This window comes from Equus quagga, chromosome 12, assembly GCF_021613505.1.
Source record: "Equus quagga isolate Etosha38 chromosome 12, UCLA_HA_Equagga_1.0, whole genome shotgun sequence".
In the NCBI taxonomy this organism is placed as follows: Eukaryota; Metazoa; Chordata; class Mammalia; order Perissodactyla; family Equidae; genus Equus; species Equus quagga.
In genome coordinates, this window is record NC_060278.1 from 42,852,170 (window position 1) to 42,865,090 (window position 12,921).

The following is a 12,921-nucleotide window of genomic DNA, read 5'->3' on the forward strand; positions in this document are numbered from 1 at the left end:
AGAGAAACAAGAGCAATTAGTCTGCAACTTATGAATTTAAAAGGAATTGCAGTTTAATCACCAATAATTATTTCATACAAAAATCCAAATTGAACGGTCAAATTTTACTTTGTTTCTGATAGTGCATAGTATTTTCTCTTTTGGCATCTCTCCTGGATGATCTTCTTTTGTTAATTAGTTTTGATTTCTAGAAGCAGTGGCCCACAATAATGTTTCTCAAGCTGGAGGTTAGGACTCTTCAAAAGGTCAAAGTCCTGATGCAGAGAAAGGAAAACTGCAGGTTCTGAAAGAGGAAGAGCTAGCAGTCTCCAGGATTTTCTTCCTCCAATTTTTCCAGCTTCCCAACTTGTCTGATTTGCTTTTTCTTTCCTGATATCTCCAGAAATCTAAATGATATTGACTGATGACTGACAGGAGAAAGATGAGCAGGTAACAGATAATGTGTAAGAAAGGAAAATGGGGAGAAAGATGGTCTTAGACTACTTTTTACTTCTGCTTCTCAAAATTTTCTCAATCACTGAAAGCTTGTGACTTACCTCTTTGGTAGACCACCCTGACCTCTTCACTGTCTGAGTTTTATTCATTCATTCAACCAATATTTACTCAAACTTTATGTGCTAGATATCAGAGAGGTGTAAGACAGACAAGTTCTTGTAGAGATTCTATGGGTATCTTAGCTTTGCCCCTTCAACTATTCAGTTGCTTAGGAACAAAATAATCTCTGCCAAACCAAGATAAGGGCATTCAAGTGACTAGCTGACCAAGCAGGACTAGGATTAGGAGTCTAGATGCTCAGTAGAGTACAACAGGGCTGATCTGGAAATGCATGTGGTTCAGACCAGAGAAGTCAGCTGGGGAAAGTGAAGCAGGTGTATCCCATGGGGTTAGAGAGGACGCCATGGGTGGACAACAGGATAGGTAAACTCTCATCCTAGAGCAGACGTTCTTTGCTCCTTACTCTTTTTACTATTTGCTGCCTTTGGGTGGCCTTGACTTCACAGATCTCAGCCCCTCAAGAAGGACATCCCAAATTGACCTTGGAGCCATGATCCTCATTGGAGAAAGGTATTGGGATCTTTCTTTTTTTCAGTTTTATGTTTATTATTTCATGCTGTTGTCCTTTAAAACAGTGAAGAGAAGAGTAAAAAGTAAAATTACACTGTCTTTTACATTTCCCTACATAATTACTTTTACTGGTGCTCTCAATTTATGTGTATTCAAGTTACCTTTTTTTTTTCAGCCTGAAGTCCATCCTTTAGCATTTCTTATAAGGCAGGTCTACTATCAATGAATTCTCTTAGTTTTTGCTTATCTGGGAAAGCCTTTATTTTGCTTTCATTTTTGAAGTATAGTTTTGCTGGACATAGAATTCTTGGTTGACAGTTCTTTGTTCTTGCAGCACTTTGACCATATCATCCCACTGACTGCTGGCCTCCATTGTTTCTGATGAGAAGTCATCTGTTAATCCTATTGAGGGTCCCTTGTATATGATGAGTCATTTTTCTCTTGCTGCTTTCAACATTTTCTTTTTTAATTATTATTATTTTTAATTTTTTAAATTGCTTTTTCTCCCCAAATCCCCCCAGTACATAGCTGTATATTTTAGTTGTGGGTCCTTCTAGTTGTGTCATGTGGGACACCGCCTCAACATGGCTTGATGAGCAGTGTCATTGTCCGCGCCCAGGATCTGAACCAGTGAAACCCTGGGCCACCAAAGCGGAGTTCACAAACTTAACCACTTGGTCACGGAGCTGGCCCCTCAACATTTTCTCTTTTGACAGTTTGACCATAATGTGTCTAGGTGTTAATCTCTTTGAGTTTATTATAGTTGAGATTTTTTGAGCTTTTTTGCTTCGTAGATTAATGTTTTTTTAAAAGAAATTTGAGAAATTTTCAGCCATTATTTCTTTGGGTATTTTTCCTGCCCATTTCACTCTCTCACTTTTCCTCCTGGGACTCCTATTATGTGAATACTGGTTTAATTAACGGTACCTCACAGGTCTCTGATACTCTGTTCATTTTTCTTCATTCTTTTTTGTTCTGTTTTTCAAACTGGATAATCCCTTTTTATCTATCTTCAAGTTTGCTGATTCTTTCTTCTGCCAGTTCAAACCTGCTTTTGAGCCCTTCTAGTGAATTTTTTATTTCAGTTATTGCAGTTTTCAACTCCAGAATTTTTATTTGACTGCTTCCTATAATTTCTATATCTTTATTGATATTCTCTACCAGGTGAAGCATTATTGTAATACTTTAACTATTTAAACATAGTTTCTTTTAATTCTTTGAACATATTTATAATAGCGAATTTGAAGTCTATGTCTACTAAATCCAACCTCTGGCCTTACTTAGAGACAGTATCTATGACTGCTTATTTTCCTGTGTATGGGCTACATTTTTCTGTTTCTTTACATTTCTGGTAACTTTTTATATGCATGTTTAATGATTAGTTCAATGTGTGTTAACTACTCTTTGTTCTTGTTAGTACCATGGAATTAATTCTATCTCCTAGGACCCTGTGTACAACAGAACAGAACCTTGCCCACTTTTTTTGCACCATCCTCTCACCTTACACCTCTCACCTCACAGCTGTTGCTGTGTCAGACAATCCTGTACTACTATTCATAGAGTTTTCATGCCAGTTTTTTTGGAAGTGAGTGACCAGGTCCTTCTTCCTAGTCTATTTTAGTCTGGAAGACTCCGCTGAAACTTGTCCACCATGGGTGACCCTGCTGGTATTTGAAATACTGGTGGCATAGCTTTCAGCATCGCAGCAACACACAGCTGACACAATCTGACAACCAACAGATGGGTGATGTGGTTCCCTGACTGGGAATTGAACCTGGGCCATGGTGGTAAGAGCACCAAATCTTAACCACTAGACCACCAGGGCTGGCTTACATTTCTGGTAATTTTTTTTTTAAGTTAGATATTTTAGATATATATTGTAGTAACTCTGGATTTTGATCCACCCAAGGAATTGTTGTTTTTGCTATTTTGTTTGTTTGTTTAGTGACTTGCCTGGACAGATAGAGTCTGTTCAATGTGAGGTCACTGGAATTTCTGATTAGGCTTTTTAAATTTTTAATTGCTGTTTTTATGTTTAAGTCAGGCTTTCCAGTAGTCACTCTTGGGTCAGCATAGCTGAGTGGTCATCCAATAATTTGTTAGAAGTTTGCCTTAAACATCTTGAGCCAGTAAGGCTTCCACACATTGCCAAGGGATCTGTATGGGTTGGTGCACACATTCAAAGTTCAGACAGTTCAAAATTTTACCTTAGCTTTGACTTTCTGCTTGCTCAGGGCTTCATGGTCATTTAAGTGCCCTGTGACCTTCTTTGGTTTTTCCAGAGTGCATGCAGCCTTGTACATGTGTACATCTTTGAGATTCCCAGGAATGTGGTGGAGCTTTTCAAAACCCCCGTGGCTATCTCATTTTCCCAGATATCACTTTTAAACTTTTGGCTGGTCTCTTGCTTATCCCAACTAAAACAGTGACCTTAGGCAGCTGCAATATTGGGCTTCCAAATTCTTTGCTACTAATTGTTATTGTTTTTGACAATGCCCTAGGGTGTGAGATTTTTCTGGGACGCTTCAATTCAGATCAGGCCCCTCCATGGCAGCCGGTCTTCATGGCTACAGTATCATGGACCTGGGGTAAGGGATGGGAACAGCTTCAAATTGAAATGCCACAGACCCCATTATTCTTACTCAGCTTCAATGGCTTTTCTTGTATAAATGCTTTTCAATTTGTTGTATGCCTTTGGTTAATTTCCAGAGTTCTGAAATCATTGCTTTTGATAATTTTGCCAGTTTTATCAGTGCTTTTTGTGTGTGTGAGGAAGATTGGCCCTGAGCTAACATCTATTGCCAATCTTCTGCTTTTTGCTTGAGGAGGACTGTCGCTGAGCTAACATCTGTGCCAGTCTCCCTCTGTTTTGTATGTGGGACACCGCCACAGCACGGTTGATGAGCAGTGTGTGGATCCACACCCATATCCAAACACTTGAACACTGAGCTGCCAAAGCGGAGCACATGAACTTAACTACTACACCACCAGGCAGCCCCATCAGTGCTTTTTAAGAAGGACATGACAAGGTTCTTACTCTACCATTCTAGAAGTGTCCAGCTCTCTCAGCACCTGGAACTATAATTGGCACTTGGAACTATAATTAATTATAAAAAAAACTCCATCTGCAAAAACCAGGTATGATACTTGTTGGGAAGGTAGCAAAATAATTGAAAGTTTATTCACATAACTTAAAAACAAATTAATTTGGTGTGAAACGTGTGCAAGCAAGAAGTCTTGTAGATATGTCAGCGGAAAGTGTTCAATAACTAGGCTTCTTTCGGAACTGCCATACTATTCTTTGCATGTCTCAATCAGTGCAGTCACCAAATTGTTTTCTAATCATCTATTAAGTAGTCTATATTCTTCACTAAACTGTGAGCTCCTTGAAATATGGGATTGGGTCTTAATAATCCAAGAGGTCTCTCAACGTGTGGTCAGAGCCCATAGTAAATATTCAATCAACTCTTTCTCAATATTGTTGAATGTTGTAGATACTTTTGGAGATGGCCCATGGCTGAGGGAAATGCTAATAGTGCCTACACTGTGGAACAATCTGGACTTGATTTCCAAGAAATCAATCTTTTGGTGTATAAGTTTCAGAAATTAATTTGAGTTGTTCTTTTATACACACTCTGCAATTAATTATCTTTAATCTAATTTGATATTGGCTTCTGAGAGATCTTTTTTTTCATGCAGCATATTCCCTAAAGAAAAGTGCTAAAACCATCTTGGGTACTTGTGTCACGTTTAATGGCACCTCTGCACTTGTGCTAACTTCTGATGTGTGTTTGCAATAACCTGAATAAATTATAGTTATCAACCTTGATTTTTTGGGTTTTTTTTTGAGGAAGATTAGCCCTGAGCTAACATCTGCTGCCAATCCTCCTCTTTTAGCTGAGGAAGACTGGCCCCGAGCTAACATCCGTGCCCATCCTCTTCTGCTTTATATGTGGGACGCCAGCGACAACTTGGCTTGCCAAGCTGTGCCATGTCCGCACCCGGGATCTGAACCGGTGAAACCTGGGCCGCCAAAGCGGAAAGTGAGAACTTAAATGCTGTGCCACCAGGCCAGCCCCGGTTATTAACCATTTTGAGAACACCTGATGTAGAAGCTCAGCACACTTCTTAATTAGGAAGTGATTAATTATAAAGTATTTAATATCACATTCTTTTTTATTATCAACTTGTCAGTGTGCACTCTGTTACCTCCTCCAGCTCCCCATATCATCTGTGGGATCACCTGGAGGCTGAGTCACCACCACTGAGACAATTTCTCCAACTGTAAGGACACAGTCTTACTCTCCCTCTGTTCTCTTCATCTCCAAGTGTGAAACTGGCTTTCTGTCTAATTTTGCTTGGTATAGTAGATGGCTGCAGGTAATAAGAATTTATCAAAGTTTGGGGATAATGGAAAGGAAATAACCACATTGCACAGAGCCAAACTGTCTGGGAGTCCCATCAGATCGGCTTCTGCCCACATGCAGCTAACATCTGGGGGCCATGGAGCTCACCTCCCACCTCTGGAGTTGCCATAGGCATCTCCGTGTCTCCAAGTCTGAGCCTCATTCACTTCTGGCTCTAAAAGAGAGAGGGGTTTTCCCCTCATGCCAGACTCAGACCTTCTGATTCCTCCTTACCGGCCCCAGAATTGCTCTTTCTTCCCAGTATTAAGCAATCTAGATAGCTATCTCTTTTGATGGATCCTTCAACTCCATCCACCAGGCTGTGGTCTAATTCTGTGGTCCCCAACAGGGAAGTCACAAAAAAGTACAGCATCACTACTGAGAGGCAGTTGGTTTGAAACAAAAGCAATTATTTTATACTAATTATTTTTTTGTCCTTTCTCCTTAAATAGTCGTAAAATCTAGAGGTCCAGTCCTACCTACCTTTAGTGTATCACATAGGTTTGCTAAGTATTCTAGGCAAGGTGATTTTCTAGGTACCCTGGTAGTTCTAAAGATAGTCAAGTTAAAGTCCCTTAAAACCTATGTTTTGAATGAGAGAAATGCTTGCTGGTAATTAACTGTTGATCACTGTTACGCAAAATTTGATAATTATTTATACAGATATGGCCATGGGGGGAAGAGAGATTCACTACAATAGGGAAGAGTTCGGGGATGTAGATCAGGGAAGTCTTCTTGGATAAACTGGTATTTGAACTGGATTTTTGAGGGACAGGTAGGGTTTCAACAGGTGGAGTTTGAGAGGAAGGCATTCCTGATGGAGGGAGGAAACTGCACATGCGATGGTATGGCGGTGAGAAAGAAGTGAACCAGTTCAGGAAGTTCTGAGCAGCCCAGCCTCGCCACAGCTCTCGCCATGAGGGAGAGAGGTAGGAGAAAAGGCTGGAAATGCACAAAGGGGACAGTCTGATAGGGAATTGGGATAACTTTTCTACGAAGAGGAGAGAGAAAGAAGTGGTGAGTTAACCCCTTAGATTACCAAAAAGGTAACTGGGGATTATGTAGCTCTGTGGGGTTTGTTTGTTTTGTCTGTTAGACTAATGTTTTCCATGTCAATGACAAGTTCTCTAATAAAATTTCATGTTGGTAAGGCCACAGCACCTAGCCGATGGATTTCCTAAGGTGAATGAACATAAATATCTGCCAAGCTCCTAAAAAGTGCCATTTAATGAGGTGGATGGTGCCAAGTATTGGGTTTAAGGGAAGGGGCTGGGAGGGGTAAGTTTCATCAAAAATGTCCCCTGGGAGTTTTCCTAAGAAAACTCATGTTCAAGTCCTTTAGAGTGTGGGAGGGACAGGGAGAAGGTCATTCCAGAATTTTCCCTTGATTTATATTTTTTATTGAATGTGCCAATATAGGCAATGCTGATCTTCTGAGGCTATCATTTCTTGGGTTTTAACATTTGCTTTTCTTTATCTCACCCTACCACTCCCATCAGTGACCCAACAAATCACAATTACATCATCTCTGCTCAGCAAGCTGATAGATCCCAATGATCCCACAGGAAAAGGAAGAGTTTCTAGGAGAGAAAACTCACTCACGTGCTTCTCTTCTCTCTGTCTGTAGCCAGGTCCACCAAGCAGAGGAACATGGCGCAAATAGAGATAGTGGCTTGTGATCCATTTCCAGAAGCAAGAAATAGTCTAAGAGATGTAGTTTGGGTGATAAAAGGTTAGAATTTCCAGCAATTTTGACTGTTTATGGGGCCAAGCGAAAGAATATTAGAAATTAGGACTGATTTAGAAAGTCTGAATGGTGCCAAGGATTGGGAAGAGTGGGTTGGGAAGAGAGGAGGGCAAACTCAGACATGAGTCAGGAGTGTTGGTCCAGAATACTGGAAGAGACTGGCCTGGAACTATTCATCTCCTGACTCCTCCTCACTACTCCCCTTTCTGCACCTCTTCACCGCGTCAAAGCCCACAGTGGAGAGACCAGCATGGAATGGAGTGCCAGCCACCGACAGCTGCCAGTCTTTTCAAGGAATGATAAGGCTCTCTGTTTGTCCTGGAAGATTTCCATCTCCTCTTTCTGAAGTGTTCTGACACATATCAGTCCCTCGTGTTGACACTGGAACCAGCTTCTCCTCTCTCCTCCCTTCTCTGTGGCGTATGATTTGATTAGAGGGGAAAATCTTTTCTTTCAAACACCTCTGTCACCACTTGCTGGCTCCATCAGTGGAGCAGTTTGCCTCCCCCTGACCTCCCCAGCAGAAAGCTTTTGTTGTTTTTAGAAGACTTCTACCTTGAGGAAATCGCAGGGTACCAGGTTGTGAGAAACACTGGAGGCAATTCCTTGAGTCTTCTTCAAAAATGTGTTTCTGGGAGAACGCCAACCCCATTTTACAGGCATGGCAGGGCTGCAGATGGCACTCGGAGATAAATGATTGCCCTGGGCCAACTCCACAGACAAATGATGAACTAATTTCTCCTCAATGAGAGTATTCCGTATTTGCTGGTCAGAATCTGCCAGAAAGTTCGAGTTCATACACTTGGAGCTATATCTCCCCTTATGTCTATCTGGCTCCATTTGATGTTTAAATAGCCTATTTCATGGAGCCTTAGGCTGAACTGTGTGGAGTCATTTATTCATAGCTGAGATGGTAATCAAGCTAATGAAGGAAGACAGAGGAAGGAAGGAGAGTCAGCTGAATTTAGCGGTAAAACATTGTGTGGTGTAGTGTGTATGTGTGTTCAAAGTCCATTAGTCACACGTTGGCTTCCTCTTTATGGACTACTTGAAGCACATTTTATCCCTAGTTGACTTTCCATTTAGAAAATGTCTTGAGCACCTCTCTCTGTGTGTCTCTTTTTATGAACTCAAGAAAGATAAATTTATATCGTCACCCAGACAAAACATCATTAGGAAAGAGAATCAACTACCTCAAAATCACTGTAATGTTTTCCAGAACCAAAGATGAATATTTTTGAATTGTCATCCAACATTTTGAAATGATCCATGTTTCTGTTCATTTCCACACCAAAGATAATCAGGCATCCAAATTAAAGTACCATCCAGCCTAATGTTAAAATAAGGGAGGACAATTTATATTTCTCAACTTGCATGCTGTTATAATTTCTTTTTAAAAACAGCTTTATTGAGATATAATTCACGTACCATACAATTCATCCATTTAAAATGTGTAATTCCAAGGTCTTTAGTATATTCACAGATATGTACAACCATCACCACAGTGGAATTTGGAACATTTTCTTCACCTCCAAAGGAAACCCTGCACCTTTTAGTTATCATCCCTCTAGCTTCCTAACCCCCCTGCCCCAGCTCAAAGCAACCACTAATCTGCTTTCTGTCTCTATAGATTTCCCTGTTCTGGACATTTCATATGAATGGAATCATATAACATCTGGTCTTTTGCAACTGGTTTCTTTCACTCAGTATGTCTTCAAGTTTCATCTATGTTGTGGCGTGTATCAGCACTTCATTCCTTTTTATGGCCAAACAATATTCCATTGTATGGATATACCATATTTGATTTGTCCATTTGTCAGTTGATGGAGATTTGGATGGTTTCCACCTTTTGGCTATTACGAGTAATGCTGCTGTGAACATTCGTGTACAAGCTTTTGTGTGGACTTATGTTTGCTGGTACAGTTTCTATTGTCAACTGTAATAAAGCCTTTATCCACCCAACCACCCATCCATCCATTTTCTGTGTCAGATGGAGTGGACATTGTTGGTGCCCTGCCCAGTTCATACCAACATAATAAATAATTGAATAAGTAAATAAATAAGTGGAGGACAATAGACAAATCAATGCAGAAGAATTCCAAATAATTTCTGCAGATATTCCACCCTCAGGGAGATGGAGCACAACTTCCTACTCTTTAAGTGTCGGCTGCTCATTGTGACTTCCTTCCAAAGAGGACAGTAAGGTAAGGGGGAATAAAAGAGTAACTTTAAGGGTAGAAATCTGATACACACCACCTCAGACAGGTGATCAAGGTTAACATATACAGTGATAAATCATATTGATAATCTCTACCCTTGAAATGAAGTGATGAGATGACATTTATGTGGTCTTCCTCCTAAAAACACACAAGCCCAGTCTAATTATGAGAAAAATGTCAGACAAATTCCAATTGGGAGACATTCTATAAAATACCTGACCAGCACTCCTCAAAACTGTCAAGGTCATCAAAAACAAGGACAGTCTGAGAAACTGTCACAGCCAGGAGGAGTCTAAGGAGATGTGATGACTAGATATAATGTGCTCTCCTGGATGGGCTCCTGGAACAGGAAAAGGACGTTAAAAAAGAACTAAGGAAAGCTTAATAAAACATGAACTTTAGTTAATAATAATGTATCAGTTTGGATTCATTAATTGTGACAAATCCATCATACCAACATAAGATACTAAGAAGAGGGGAAATTAGGCGTAAGGTATTTGGAACTTTGTATTTTTTGGTAAATCTAAAGCTATTCTAAAAAATTATTTTAAAAATAATTGGAGCCATCATTTTAAAAAACACAAATTTTTTGATTTCTTAATTCTTATTCTCTTTTGCAAATATTAATTTCTCTTCAACCAGAGCATCAGTGAGTGTTGCCTGGGACAACTTCTCCCGAGTTAGGAAATCAACTTGATGATGCCAAAGAGGAAAGAACAAAGGCCAGTGGACTGGGAATCAGAAAACTACTCCAGTCTCTAATGCGCCACGTGACCAGGTACAGCCACCTCATCTCTCTGGGTCTCAATTTTCTCATAAAACTGTGACGAAGTGGGTTGGAATGGATGAATGCTAAGGTCTCATCTAGCCTAATGTTCTAGGCCTCCACTTGCTCAGGCTAAAACTCTCGGCACCATCTTCGACAGCTCTTTTTCTTGCACACCCCACATTTGGCCCATCAGCATATCCTTGGTCTCTACCTGAATCTCATCACTTCTTACTTCTGGCGCTGCTGCTATCTTGCTCTAAGCAACCATCGTTCCTCCTGGGATTATTGTGGGTCTCTAAACTCTTTTCCTTGCTTCTTTCTTTACTTCCTTCCAATTCCCTATGCAGGCATCAGAATGCCCTTTTAAAGCAAAAATCATATCACACCACTTCTCTGCACAAAACACTCTAATGACTTCCCATCACACTTGCCAGAAAAACCAACCTCCTTTCAATGGCCTCTAAAGTCCTACTTGATCTTGACTTCCATTTCTCTAGAACCTCCTCTCTTGCTCTCTCCCTTTCAGTCACTCTAGTGGCGCTGACCTCGTTGGACACAAGATCTGCCTTCCTGCCTCAGAGCCTTTGCATTGCTCTTCCCCCTGCATGAGATTCTTTTTCCCTGGAGAGCCACATGTTTTGCTCCCTTATCTGTTTTGGTCACTGAACCAGAGAAGCTGTTGTTGGATCTCCCTTTATAAAACAGCGGCCTCTTCCCCACTCCACCTCGAGTGCTACCTTCTCTCCCCTCCTCTGCTTTATTTTTCTGTACAGCAGTTATCACCATCTCATGTCTCATATGTTTAATTGTTTATCTGCTGACTCTCAGTCTCTTGCACACAAGAATATAAGCATCTTGAGATACAGACACTTGGTGATGTTCACTGTTGTATCCCCAGTACGGTCCCTGGCACATAGTAGTTACTTAATAACCATGAGTTGAACAAATGAATACACGAATGAATAAGGAGTGAATAAATGAATGTGTGCTTCTATGCATCAGGAACTCATCTCCAATTATACAGCAATGGTTTGGTACAGGCCTCAGCTCTCTCTCCTCAACCTCAGATATTTGCGTTAAACCTCTATTCCCTGAGGGTTTAAGCTTTTATGCCCCAAAGCTGGGAAGACAACAGTGTGTCTGCTTTCTGCTGAGTCCCATCCTCCTCTGTGGCAGTGGATGTTTTTGGCCTCACTGCTTGAGTGGGGATAAGGCAAAGGAGAAAAGAAACAGTGTTTAAAAAACGAATCAGTTAAAATTTCAAAAATGTTATACTGTCACTCACTTCACACGCTACATTTAGCTTATTTGTTTCTGAGTTTGTCTCCCTTAATAGACTATGAACAGCTTCCAGAAGAAAGTTCTGTGTTATTCCTCTCTGTACCCCATCCTTAGAACAGTGCTCAGCACATAGCTTTTCTAGTCTATGCTTCTTCAGTCTATTTTAATCAAATAGAAGTACCACAGACTTCCACCGGCAGGTTGCTGACAGTTCTATTTCTCTTTGTTTTTAGGTAGAGGAGAAAAAGGTTTTTTGTGCGGGCATTCCAACTGGATATAAGCATGACTGCAAAGGCCAAGCTGACGCCACCAGACCCTTTATAGAACAGAGACACGAAGACAATGCCACCAGGATCTAAGTCCCAGCCCAGTCACTAGGTGTGGAACTTTGGGCATTTCTTTAAGTTTTTTCATCTCCTAATAAGCTTATTGCCAAATATTATATTATCCTCAAGTCATACAGTAGAAGGTGGTCGAGCTGAGATTCAAACTCAGGCAGGCAATGCTGGCTCCAGAGTCTACAGAGTTAAAGACCACCCTGAAAAATAAGTTTGAAAGGATTTGTTTGAATTAAAAAAATGTGGTATCACTTGAGCCTAAAATCATGCACTCAGGGCAAGAAAATTTCACAATACAGGACATCAGAAATACAGAGTATTATTTAGAAACTGCCCATGCTCATAGAATTGTTATAAGAATGACACGAGTCAAAACATGTAAGGCACGTAGAAGAGCGACTGACACAGAGTGAGCATTCCCCAAGCATTGATTATCATTATCATCTAGGAGCCATCAGAACTTGCATTCTAGGAGCCATCTCAGGTGCCGCTTCTTCAGCCCTCAGTCTGTCTGACCAGCAGGTCTATCCGTAGAGGCTTTTCAGCAATTCTTAATGATAGGGCCTATATCCTCAGAAATTCAGTACTCCGTAAACGGCCTGAGTTTGCGTCAAGGGAAAAAGGAGACTTTTCTTTCATGACACAGAGAAAAAGAAGTAAAAGTGGTGGGAAAAGAAAACCCCTGAAGTTCAAGTTGCTGGAGCTATCACCTCCCCCAGAGCAGGGCCACACATTGCAGCTTCCTTTCCTCTAGTTTGGGTCCATTTCCTGTTGGTCATTGTATCATAGAACCTTGGAGCAGGATGAGCTGTAGGAGACTTCTCAACTTTGTACTCTTCCTTCTGCTACCCAGATAGCGTCTTAAATATTCCCACTCCCTTCACTTGCCCCTTACATCGTATAGCAGAAAAGAGTCATGTAGTGCAAAGACTATGGACTTTGGCATCAAACTGACCTGGGATAGAATTCCATTTTTGCCCATCTGAACTCTGTGATATTGGGCAAGTTGGCTTTTCCTAGGTTTTTTTGTTTGTTTGTTCCTTTAGTAGGAAAATAAGGATAGTAATAGCTATCTTTTTGGATTTTTGTCAAGAAC